The sequence below is a fragment of the Manis javanica genome, chromosome X (assembly GCF_040802235.1).
Source record: "Manis javanica isolate MJ-LG chromosome X, MJ_LKY, whole genome shotgun sequence".
Classification (NCBI taxonomy): Eukaryota; Metazoa; Chordata; class Mammalia; order Pholidota; family Manidae; genus Manis; species Manis javanica.
In genome coordinates this window covers 91,028,177-91,041,482 of record NC_133174.1, presented here as the reverse complement: position 1 = coordinate 91,041,482, position 13,306 = coordinate 91,028,177, and positions in this window count along the sequence as shown.

Genomic DNA, 13,306 nt, shown 5'->3' with positions numbered 1-13,306 from the left:
CCTGGAATGAAAAATGCTTTAACATTGCTTTCACACCAAGAAGTAAGATGGATCTTTAAATGAACTTTTATTTTGCTTTCTGTCTGCTATGATTTTAAAGTTCACTTTCACACAATTTGCTTTCAATCTTTGCAAATAATTTATGGTATTAAACTCAGTTATCTGCAGGAATAAGGCTAATATGTACAACTGAAATCCACTGATAATCACAAAGATTTGTTTTTAGTTTAATCTTCAACCTTCTTCCTCTTAAATCCACTTGAAATAAAAAAGACAGGGAAGCTAATAAACAGCAAATGTGGCAGTTGTGCTTCCCGCCTTTCCTTCTCACCCTCCATTGGAGATGTTAATGAAAAAAGACATATCTAAAAGCCACGCAGTCAGGAGAAGTGGAGGTCACAGATAATCTGGAAAATGAATAATCAGTGTCTTGATAATGAGAGATGATTATACTTAGGTTTATGTATGAGTCTTCTTAAGTGACACAAACATCTTCCATCCCATCTACTGCTCCCAGGATTTTATTTCCTCTCCTCTAAGGAATTAGAGTTACCTAAATCAGGAACTGCCTGCCTCCTTGTCTCAAAATCACCCATAGAGCCGTAGAATGACAGAGATGGAAGAGATGTCACAGGCCATCAAGCAACTCCTTACATTTTGCAAATCAGTAGTTGGGATCCAGAGAGAGAGAAATAATCACATAACTCTTTAAGGTAACATAACCTCTTATAGCAGAGCTCAGGCTAAAAGCCAGGTTTTCTGACTCTTAAGGCTAGAATACATTCCATCACATCACACCTGTCAATCTCAGTACTTAATTGCTCTAATGAAGTCACTGAGAAGCTAGGTCTGTTGATTTTATATCTTCATTTTCTTCTTGGGATGGGAGATACTGAATACTCACTTCTGACTTTCTTCTACTATGTTTGGTTCCCTTTTCTCCATCCTCAGTGCTACTGCTTCTGTTCAGGCTGTTAGCATATCTTGTACAAACTCTTGTTTACCTACAGTGTATCTGCCTGTCTTCAATCTCCTTCTCCTCCATCAACTACATTGTTATTATAGCAGGTGTCTATAAATAAAATATAATGATAGTATTCTTTCAATTGAAATCATTCAAAGACTCATCATCACTTATTTCATATATTGCAGCATGAAATCCAAACAACTCATTTCATGGTCTAATCTTTAAATACTTCTCTAGCCTCATCTTTCATTGCTTTTCTCAACCCTTGCCCACTTTTTTCATTATATTATACAGCTTTAAAACAGTACTTGCAGTATATGTGAGGTGCTATGTTAGTTCTTGTTTCTGAGATTTTGCATATATTAGTCCCTGGAGTAATCTTTTCCTTTCTTTTGTCCACCCAGTAAAATGCTCATGCTTCAAGATATAGCTAAAGTGTCTTTTTTGATGAAATCTCTATCATTCCAGCAGAGTTAATTGCACTCGTTGTGACAGTACTGTACCATTTACATACTTTTATTATAGCACTGTATGATAAATATTTGGATGTATCTCCTGTACTGTAAACTTCTTGAAAGAAAGAATCTTTCTAATTGCCACTCTCCATCCTTCCTTCTGTACATAGTGCCTGAATGTGGGACTCAATAAGTAAGTATTTGATGTGGCCATGCCCAAAATACTTTGTAGGTCACAGAGACAGCCCAACACTTAATTTAATAAATACTGAGGATCCATATTTTTTAAGTTGGGCTCTGTCATTCTGGTTAATATAACCTTCATGTTCATTTTAAAAAGTGTCAATCAATCCTATTTTTGAAAATCTTACATAGGAGGCAGAAGAGAATGAATTTGTTTGGAAAGCACATTTACAAGGTAAGCCTACAACAGAAAACTGCCTGTGTAACATACTGCTTTTTAATAAAGTAAATACATAAACATTAGAGCTGCCTTTTCAATCCTTAGTACCTAAACCTTACATCACCATCAGGAGCAAATATAATTTGATATCCAAATGTGAAAAATTCTAGTACATTAACACTAAAAGCCTCTATACATTGTTTTTCTTGATACATAATTGACAAACATTAAGAGAATACAGTGTAGTTTATTCATATAATGAGCTAGAAATAAATCTAATGCAAAAGGACAATTTTCCATGCTAACAGCTAACCAGAATATTTAAAAATTGATGCTTGGGTATTTTTGTTTGTATTTTTGTCTGAAAGATTACGTGCCTGAAAAGTTTCTAAGTATTGCAAATGTGTGGCCATTGTGTCTGGGCAGAATTTTTTGCCTGCATCACTGCTGTATCTGCTTCTCAGCTTCCTTCTCCACCTTGTCCATCTGCTTTCAGCATCACTTGCTTTGCAAGTTCCAGTAATTGCAGAAAGAACTGTGTGGCTCATGGCTCTTATAATGTGAACCTTGTGTGTAGAGCTGAGGTTCAGGTCTGGGTATCATTCACCATGAATCTAGGATCTTACCTTCTTACGCAGTAGAAATTGCTGCATCTCTGGGGGGCTTTTACAGTTTTGTGCAGGGAAATCAGAAATGAGTTGATACATCCATTTTGTCAGAGCCAAAAGCACATCAAAGAAGAATCAATACCACCAAATATGCAAGTTTGTCCTTTATAGTTTAAAAGGAATATGTGATCCAAAAATAACTGTTAGTCACTTCATTAACTCCTTGATGCAGTCTTTATTTTTGGTGTGGAATCCAGCTACCAATATTTGATGCTGTCCCTGTGTTCATTCCCTGAGCATTCATGTATATCCTCAAGATGTTAAAATTCCCAAGGCTCATTTGTTGGAAAATTGTAATAAGGTCTTACCGCTTTGCAGTGCCATGCCTAATGGATTTGTGACTCTCATACTAAGGATTATGGCATCTGATATAAAAATTAAAGATACATATATATATCTTTCACTTTTATATACTATATATCTTAAATTAAATCTTAATATATACAAGATCTTAATACATACTACATAAAAAGTTTTAATTTCCCTCATAAGATTATGAATTTTATATACCCAGTGATAAATACAACCATTCAGCATTGTGCCCATGGTGTTTTATCAGTCAAATCATAGCTTGGAGCAATTTGAGAACAAGTTAGAGGACTGATCAAAGATATAGTGCAAACGAGGTCTTATTTCTCTAATTCCATAGGGCTAGTTCTGGTTGAGGGGGTAGAGGTAGTTTACTTAACCTTTTTTTCTACAAATAAATGACCTCAGAGGTAAATAAAATAATGGATCTATGAATAAATGAATTAAGTAATGACGATGATGACAAAATTTTTATCCAGTGCCATGGTAATAGAATAGCACAGAATGGGGTCATTTAACATTAAAGGAGATATGGAATAAAGTTAATTAGATCCTCTTCTGGGAAAGAAAAGTACCACCTAGCTGTACTCTGACAAGCACTGAGCATGATAGGGAAGTTGATACAGTTTAATTTGAATTCTCCTTCAACCATTTTTATGCACTATTTCCATATTTTTCCCATTTCTTGTGTACCTGTATGGGAAAAGTTTCTAGCTCCCTGAAAGCTATATGTAGGCTGACCTTCACCAGCATACATAACTTCAGTGCTTTAGACTTTTCAGATCACTTTTAATCACCCACATGCTCTGGTATCCAGCTTTTAGGATCTTGCTTTGTGATTGTGCTGCAAATTAATAGCTGACTGAGTAATTCCTTTTCAAAAGTGTTGTTTGCATTTCACTTGAGACCTTCCAAGCCTTAATCTTAAAGAATGTTTATAGTGGTAAATATTTAACAGATGTGTAGCAAACAACTCCTGTGTCTTGGCACAACTGTGGGTATAAAGAGATAAAGAAGACACGATCCCTATACTTAGAGTTTAATGGAGAAATAGATACGTAAGTAGATGCATAACAGTGTGATATGTTCATTGTTATGGTGGAGAGATGGACACAGAGGAAGGAGAGGTCTAACTGACTGGAGAATTGGGATAAACTTTGTAAGGGAAATGGATTCTAACTATTATTAAAAGTTATTGGTAATTTATAGGTTCATAATTTAAAAATTACTATGGCAACAGAGGAGCAAAATTGGAAGAGGCAAAGACTAGAAACTAAGTGCTCCAGGGGAGAGGTGGTAATAGCATCCACTAAGAGAATAGGAGGGAAATAAAGGAAAGTTGACATTTTCATTTTAAACTTTGTAGCTAGAATCAACAGGACTTGAATGATGATTTCTTTGGATATGAAGTATAACAAGGAAGTGCTTAGGGCAAATCCCAGGTTTACTGTTTAGGGATCTATGTGAATGGTACTGCTATTAAGTGCAATTCAAATTATAGGAGGAGTAGGTTTGTTTGTGAGCATCCAAGACATTAACTTTTCCCTTCCTGTCCAATAAATGAATAATTTAAGATGGCCATAGTTGGTGGGCACATGTAAGTTAATTCTCCAGCTCTTTTTCAGTTAGTAACTTCTGGCCAAACTGCTCAGTCTGTATAGCATTATCCATATTGTTCAGAGCCCTGCATTTGCATTCTTGAATGTTCTAATCATGTTATATATTTAAAATAACTTTGCCCCAAATTAATCTTCAATAGTGTGGACGTGGGGAAAAGCAAAACAAAACAAAGCAAACTTCTTTACCATAAAAGATCTCCACTATTCTGTCACAGTGCATAAAATTCCTTGCCATTTACTGTTAACACTTTAGGCTCAAGATAACTGTAGCATCTGGTAACAAGTTAAAATTTATTTTTGTAAATGAATACTACTACCCTGAGTTCGTAGAGGTGGGAAAAGGAAGTTTGAGAGCATAGGATGGTCACATTCTAGGTCCAGAAAAGGTCTCTGTGATAAGAAGATACAGGCTGCATGGAAACTGCTTGTAGACTCTTAGTGTCTGGTAGCGGAGGGGCACATTGAAAAAAAGTTTGTCCATTTCTCAGTATTGCCTGGGGCCAGGCCTCTGTGAATGTTTCTTTTTATTAGAAAACTACCTACAAGAATATTAGAAGATTTAATTAATGGTTGCCAAATGCTTTGCAAAGATAATGTCATGTGTAAATGATTTATAATTGCAGCATAAAGGAACTAATATTCTGTTAGGGAATGTACCCTGAATTATTATTTTTTTTGCAATAGAACATGGGAGCAGATATGAAGTGAATCCAAGTGAGGAGCAGAGGTATAGATATAGTTTGATGAAGAACTTACACATCTCTGGTCAGAGGGTAAATTCCCTGTCAAGAAAAGGTTGAGGAGTAGAAAAGGAAGACTTGGCCCTATTTCCTAACCCCACAACATTGATGTTGCAGCAGTTGGCTGGGCAGTTTATTGTTGTAAATAAACTGGGTTTTCAAACATTGGGTCCACTAAAATTGACTACAAGATGCCAGGTCAGAACTGGCACAGTTTTCCTGACTCATTGTCTCAGACAAATTAGAAGTATTTCATTTTATTTCTTTTTAAAAAATGTCTTCATTCTCCACAATCAATTCCTGTAAGTCTTTACATTCAACCTTCAGACTGTTTCTTTTATCTGGTTTGTTTTCCAATTCCTCTCCATCCTTCCTCAGGAACTCAGAATGTTCTGATTGATATCTTGTGATAGTCTCCTAATTAGTTTCTCCACCACTCTTTTATTTCTCTATTTTTACTAGTTATCACTTTTTGGGAAATCCTATAACATAAATTTGTAGCTCACTTTGCACACAGGAATGGGCTATGAGTTAAAAGCATGAGCTCAATACAAACTGTTAAATATTGGTATTTACACAGAACTTTACCTTAATGTTATCCTGGGAGTTGATAGAAATGTCATTTTGATCATAAAAATAATAAAATCCAGTAGGGATAAAATAAGACTGTATAAAATGTTTTAATATTTCTTTATACTATTCTTCCCCTATAGATAACAGAAAGATAAAACTGTCCAGTATGAAGATGGCATAACTCCGAGTGGCTATCCTGGATGTACTCCATTTCTCCCTGTTAATCCACTCTCCTCTCATTTCCACTTTCATTTATGCCTTGGATGATGTGACTCTTTGAACTGTACTAACAGTCTTCCCTCTGTCTGACTTCTTGTTGGATATAACCAATGAGATGCACTTACTAAAGATTAGAAGGCTGGAGAAGAGACCTCAGGTTACAAGTTGGCTGTGTTTCATTTCTTTCTCAAAGGCTAGAGCTTCAGCTCTATCTGGATTCTGGGAACCATGTTATCCTTTTTACCCCTTTAGCTTTAGGGATAGTAATGTATATATACTCTTGTTAGCCTGGGATATTAATGAGAAATTTTTAGTTTTCCTTACCCTATTATTTTACTTTAAACCTGTTAACACCTTCAAAAAATTCCCTTTATTCAGTTATTCTCAGTTACCCCATTTGAATATATACTATCTGTTTTCTGCCAGGACCCTGCCTAAATCTGGCCTATTTACTGCCAGAAAGAAGGAATTAACAGAATACTCCAAAATCAAAACTATGTTTTTTATAGCAAATGTTATCCAACATTTACTGACATCAACAAAGATTCTACATAGTAGGTCAGCTCCTTCAGTGCTTTAGAAATATGTATTGTAACCCATTTATCTGGGAGTTCATAAGGGAGATATACTTTATATTGATGCTGTATTAATCATGATAGGCTAAGCTGATGTAGCACTAATAAATCTCAGGGTATTAGCATAACAAAAGTTTATTTTTCACTCAGTTCAAGTCTTCTGGGCATCTGGGTAAATCCTCAGGAGTGGCAGTCTTCCATGCATTGATCAACAATCCAGCAATTTTTTGACTTCATGATCCCAATCTAAGATCTTATTCTTAACGTCCTAACAGGAGAAGAGGGAGACTGGAGAACTGTCAAGTAACTTTTCACTACTTCAGCCCATAAGTGACAGAATCACATTTCATTAATGAGTATCAATCATATTGGCCTTGTCAAACTTCAAGAGGCCTGGAAAGAGGTTTTTTTATACCCAGGAAGGAGGGGCATATGCCCAGAAAGTGAGATTTGGTAAACATATATGCTGCAGGTACTATAATCATATTGGTTTTATAGCTGAGGTGGATATTTGGTTACCTATACTTAAATTTTTTCCAGGTTAAAATTCCTGTAGCTTTGATCTTACATTTGTCCCTTAGGGTGAAGCCAACATTTTTATGAAGCAGAACCTTTGACTTGCCCTTAGTAACCTCTTGGCATGCTTCCAGACAGAGTTATGATTGTCTTCTTCTATTAGTGGCTGTCCTTGTAAGATACTTAGCATGCATCTCTGCACTCAAAACAGCAGAATAAAATAGTTCCATAGTTCCATTCTGCGTAATCATCAGAAAGTAGAGACTTGACTTTTTGCATAAGAGAGTTTATATGAAACTACCCTTTGAAACTGGTTGTTGTATTGCATGTAAATTTACTGTTTAGGTTTCTGTTCACCACATTTCACAGCATCCTTCTTATGAGGACCTATTGATAAATTTTTCTCTTGGTAACAAGAAGAGTGGCGGTCTTTCTGTACAACTTAAGATAATCTCAAGGACAATGCAAATTGTGTAGATGACCATGTTTCTCTTCCGTGTTGGCTGCTAATTCATTAAAAACCAAATTTATTTTTTCCTTCTAGAAAGTAAACCTTGCATCACAATATGCATTTGGCTTCACTCCTCATTTCATCTTATTTTTTCCTGCAGTTGTTTTCCTTCATCCTGATTTTATCACAGTTTTATTTCCATTTCATCTTGCTATATTGTTTACATGCTTCTATGTTGTCTTACAAAATAGCATCTAACTACTTATAAAGCCAAATTCTGGTATCTCTATGAGTCTCTAAATACTAAATTTTGCCACTAGCTAGTGTGGTTTCAGCCTCTGGAAAATTTCTTTCTGCAGTGGAAATTTAGTATTTTGTGACAAAAGCACAAAATAGGGTTGCTATCTGTGGTTTTTCTTAAGCCTAAGTAAGCAAACTCACTGTAAACAATCAAATCAGTATTTCATGCAAGGTTGCCAGGAATAGCATCTCCAAATTTGCCCCATTGTCTAGCATAATATGATTAAGTAGACCATCATTAACTAAGATGAAAATGTTGCAAAATACATGAGAGTATGCTCTCATTTACTTTAGGCTTGGAAATAATCTCAATAGTGAATCATTTCACTCAGGTGTTGAAACCTGAGGTATAAACAGCAATCAGCAATTTGAGGCCCAGGGTTAGCTAGCTAATATATGCGACTCCTAAATCTCTGATTGAGAGTCTGGAGAGAATATTTCTAGGGACTTTGGACATGGCTTCATTGAAAGAAACCTGCTTGTCTTTGCTGCTATTACTCTGAGGAGAAAAGAAGATACAAATGTCTATCTACATAGATAGCTTTGTGTGTATCTATGTATGTATGTGTCATCTATCTTTCTATATCTATTTATTTATCATCTCCAGCTTTCTTTTGTTTCTGCTATTCCCTTCATGTCTCTTAGTTGGGTGTTTCTTCCACTATTTGTGTCTTTTTTCCTCCTCTGCTCAGAATCTCTTTCATTTTCAGTCTTGCTTTTCTCTTTGATATTTATTTATTTTCCCTTTAGTTATTTGGCCTTTCTTCCATCTTCTTTCTGAAACTTCAGAGAATGGGTTGTATGTAGCTTGGCTTCAATATCCTCCTTCCCATCCCCTCTACCTTCTCGCTCTGTTTGCTGCCCAGCTAGCTGAACTGGTTACTGCAGTAATGTTTTCAAAGGCCGAGCTATTTGATTCACAGTGCTAGTGGATTGTGTGAAAGGAAAGAAAATAGTGTCACTGTTCGCACTGTTCACACTTCAGGTTTTAAGGGAATGTCCTTTTTGGTATTAGCCTTCCTATACTAAGGAAAATTTAGCCTGTGCATTTTTCTTCTGAGGACAATTTAAAGGAGGTTATTAACAATTTTTTCTTCTTACTGTGGAAATGGACCAATTAGGAAAATTCATTCTTCCCTTTCCTATGTAGCAGTTACTTTTTACAGTCATCTGACCTCCTCCTTCTACCCCCTGCGATTCTCTTCATGTAAAAGGGTACACATTCACAATAGTCTTATAATTTTTGGCTTTGAGAGAAATGGTATTCCCATCACAAATGAAAAATGTATTATTTTTTTGGACTTAATATCTTGGGGAACTGACCAAATTCCAGTTTGCTGCCTAAAAATGACTGAGTCATTTGTGCTCTTTACCTCTTGTTAAATCTGCTGAGTTGTGTGGCAGCCTGAAGGTTTGCCTGTCATATTGCTTTTTAAATGTAGCTGCATTCCTGAGGGGAGTGAAAGTAGGTGAAGTTGATTCATGAAACTTAGAGGTTCTTGAAGTTATCAAACACTGAGTTACCCAATTCAATAGAATAGTAGATCGCCTCACCAAATCTTGAGTTCTATCCATAATTTTACTTACCTGAAAAAATCATTTACTTTAGAACTGACAACATATCAGGCATTTTTCTAAGTCTAAGGCAGAGTGCCTATACTCCCAGAGCTTATAGAGCAAGAGTTCTCAGTCTAGGCCATATATTGGAATCATCTGGGTAGTTAAAAATGTACTTAAATTTAAATTTAATCATTTAAATTAAAGTGTTACCCCTAGTGATTCTGATTTAATTGGTCTATGTATGGTTGGACATATCAAATTTTAAATGCTGTACAGATGATTCTTATGTTTACCTCTTTCTTCTTCCTTATGCCTTTTAGTCCCCCCTATTCTTCAAGGCTCAGTTCATATTACAAAGGAGTTTAGAATGCTCTCACTGTCACCATCCATGTCTGATGTCAATACATCAGAGAGAATCCTGCTACTCATGAGAAGGTACATGCATACACAGCCTTTACATTAAAGATCCAGAGAACTGCTGAAATCAACTGCAAATTTGAATGTCCTATTGGAAGGACACAAAGTCTTTGTGTGAAATTGATGAATAAATCAAGTATTCAAAGACTTTAAGCAAATGACAAGAAATTTCTATGATTTGTAATTAGAAATTGCAGCAATGAGAAACTATTCCAGAGAACAAATTATGTGGGATGAGATTAATGTTGAATATACAAAAGAAACCAGGCTAGACCAAAACTAGTCCATTAGCTGCTTTAAACCATTATAAGGATTATTAGCTCTTCTTTAGTGAGGAAAATTGAAATCTGATACCCAAACCTACTCTCTATCCTTAATGATGTTGAAATTTGTCCATTCAGAGTATATTTTATTTACTTTTCATTAAAGACAGTGAATTGATATTGTTAGTAAATATTAGTAAATACAATGTAGAACCAAGTAATGTTCTACATTGAAATGCCTTTTTAGATACTTTCAAGTCAATATGCCTATTCTGGGAAACTCTACCTGACTCTTAAGGATTTGGTTGCTTGGATTGGACAAAATCAGATAAGAAGCCTCCACTGAAGTATTCTGTCTTAATGAGGCTTACTTCAATTTGGGTCAACTACAAGTTGCATAAGGACATAGAAGAGACAGAATAAGAGTAAAAAAGAGAGAGAGGAGAATATGTAAAGGTTAATTTAATATGACTTTAAATAGGACATAGCAAACTGTTGAGAGTTATGTTATGACTGTAGTGGTAGGCAGGGACTAGAAAATGTAGGACTTCATATCCAATGCTAAATTGTTTGGACTTTATTATAACAGACATGGTAAGTCATTTATATTTAAACATTTAAGGGGAATGACAAGATTCATTTTGTATTTTATGAAGATATTCTAAAACTCATATTGAAGAATAAACTGGAGGGAGATAATCCTGGGTAAGAAAAAGATGAATTATATTTTGGGTATGCTGCATTGAAGTACATCTGGATCCTACCTAACATTTTCCTCATCATTCCACAACTTCCTACATCATTTATCAGCTGATGCTCTCTATTCAAACCTTAGTCCTTCCTTGATTCAACAAATGACCTAATGAACTGAAAACTAACTATTAATAATCACATATGCATATAGTAAAAAATAACAGAAATATTAAAACAAAAAAGAATTTTAGAGAAATCAACTATTCCAGACTCCCCATTTTACAAATAAGGGTTATAGGACGTTTTATATACAAAACCTATAATAGATAGATAAAAGCTAAAGGAAAAGGATTCAAAGCATACCACTAAAAAATCAAATCACAGAGAAAGACAGCAGCAGAGGAAGATAGGAACAAAGGAACAATAAAGCAGTCAGAAAACAATGAACAAAATGGCAAGAGTCAGTCCTTGTCTACTAGCAATTATTATTATTATTATTTTAATTTCACATAATTTATTTCTGCCAACAGAGAGGAAAATTAAATGGTTAAACCTAAACATAAAATGTAACTGGTTTATTGTAAAAACTTTTGCACTTTCAATTTTTAAAAAAAATCTGGATTAAATTGTTCCCATTACATTTTTTTTTGAGAGGGCATCTCTCATATTTATTGATCAAATGGTTGTTAACAACAATAAAATTCTGTATAGGGGAGTCAATGCTCAATGCACAATCATTAATCAACCCCAAGCCTAGTTCTCAACAGTCTCCAATCTTCTGAAGCATAACGAACAAGTTCTTACATGGTGAACAAATTCTTACATAGTGAATAAGTTCTTACATGGTGAACAGTACAAGGGCAGTCATCACAGAAAATTTTGGTTTTGATCACGCATTATGAACTATAGACAATCAGGTCAAATATGAATATTCGTTTGATTTTTATACTTGATTTATATGTGAATCCCACATTTCTCCCTTATTATTATTGTTATTATTATTATTATTATTATTTTAAAAAATGCTGAAGTGGTAGGTAGATGCAAGATAAAGGTAGAAAACATAGTTTAGTGCTGTAAGAGGGCAAATGTAGATGATCAGGTGTGTGCCTATAGACTAAGTATTAATCCAAGCTAGACAAGGGCAACAAAACATCCACGGATGCAGAAGATTTCTCTCAAAACAGGGGGGGTGGGGTTCTAAGCCTCACCTCTGTTGATCCCCAATTTTTCACCTGATGGCCCCCCTGCGACTGTGCCTGTTTTAGGCTGTTCCTCCCTTGAGGAATCTTACCTGTCTCTGGCTAACCAGTCATCTTCCAGGGCCATACAGGGAAATGTAAAGTTGGTAAGTGAGAGAGAAGCCATATTGTTTGAAAAGGTTAGCTTTTTACTTCTTTGCAGATGTATGCCCTGTGGCTTTTATGCCCAGCATTTGTCTTGAGGTATCTTTACCACTTGGAAGAACTATGATACTCGGTAAATTCGATATGAGGCACGAATTCTACTTAAGGGTTGTAATTAGGAAGGAAGAAGAAAAGCTATAGAAGTAGTAGATGGAAGAAAACATGGGAATATTTATTTATTTGACATATCTTCTTGTAGAGTTACATAAGCATCTATAGGTTTTAAACTACTAATTAAATTGCATACACACATTAACATAATAGGAATACAGCTACATAACCAAAGCAGACCTACAATTACCAGCCATCTCCAGTGAAACCAAGAAAACCAGTTAGGCACCCAAGGCATTTGTGAAAACTTATCAATGATATGATGGATATTGTCTAACTGAATTTGAATAGTTTGAGAAAAATCAGACAAATTAACACAACACATTCCTGAGAACTGTTCACATCCCATATGTTCTTTTAACAGTAGATAGTCTGTAGTTGCAAGATTTTTGGAGCGCTGCAACTTGCACTTCTCCGAATTCTTGGTTGAGTTCCAACAGTATAGATCCAGTCAAATTTGTTGTTTTACTGTATGCACAGGCCAGCTTAGGTCTCTCCTTCTTCATTTCAATGGCAAGTCCAGGAACCGGTGGGATGAATGCAGCTACAACTGCAGCAGCACCAGGATCTTTGTTGAAGTTTTTTGATGTTCATCTTCTGGAATAACTCTTCCAGAGAATGTTGATGTTGGAAGTTCTTCTTCATATCGCATGTTAATTCGTTTTCTGGGTAGCCAAATTAGGCTTTGATCCTCTGTATAAACACAAACAAACCCTTTGCCCACACTTTGATATGCCCTTTATATCATATCATTGTGAAGAACTTAATGGAGATCACCACACAGGAACTGCTCTTTTTTTTTTTAAGAGAAAGTAATATTATCAGAAAAATGTACTTCCATAGCTGATCATCTGACTCCCTTTAAATGATCAAAATTAAGGATATTTAAAGCATGCTTTAATCGTTGATTTACAGTTAGTTTTATCCTATCAGGGAGTAATCCCTCTTTTCTTTCCTGTTTTTTTGTTATCATTAATCTACAATTACATGAAGAATATTATGTTTACTAGGCTCTCCCCTATACCAGATCCCCCCGACAAACCCCTTTACAGTCACTGTCC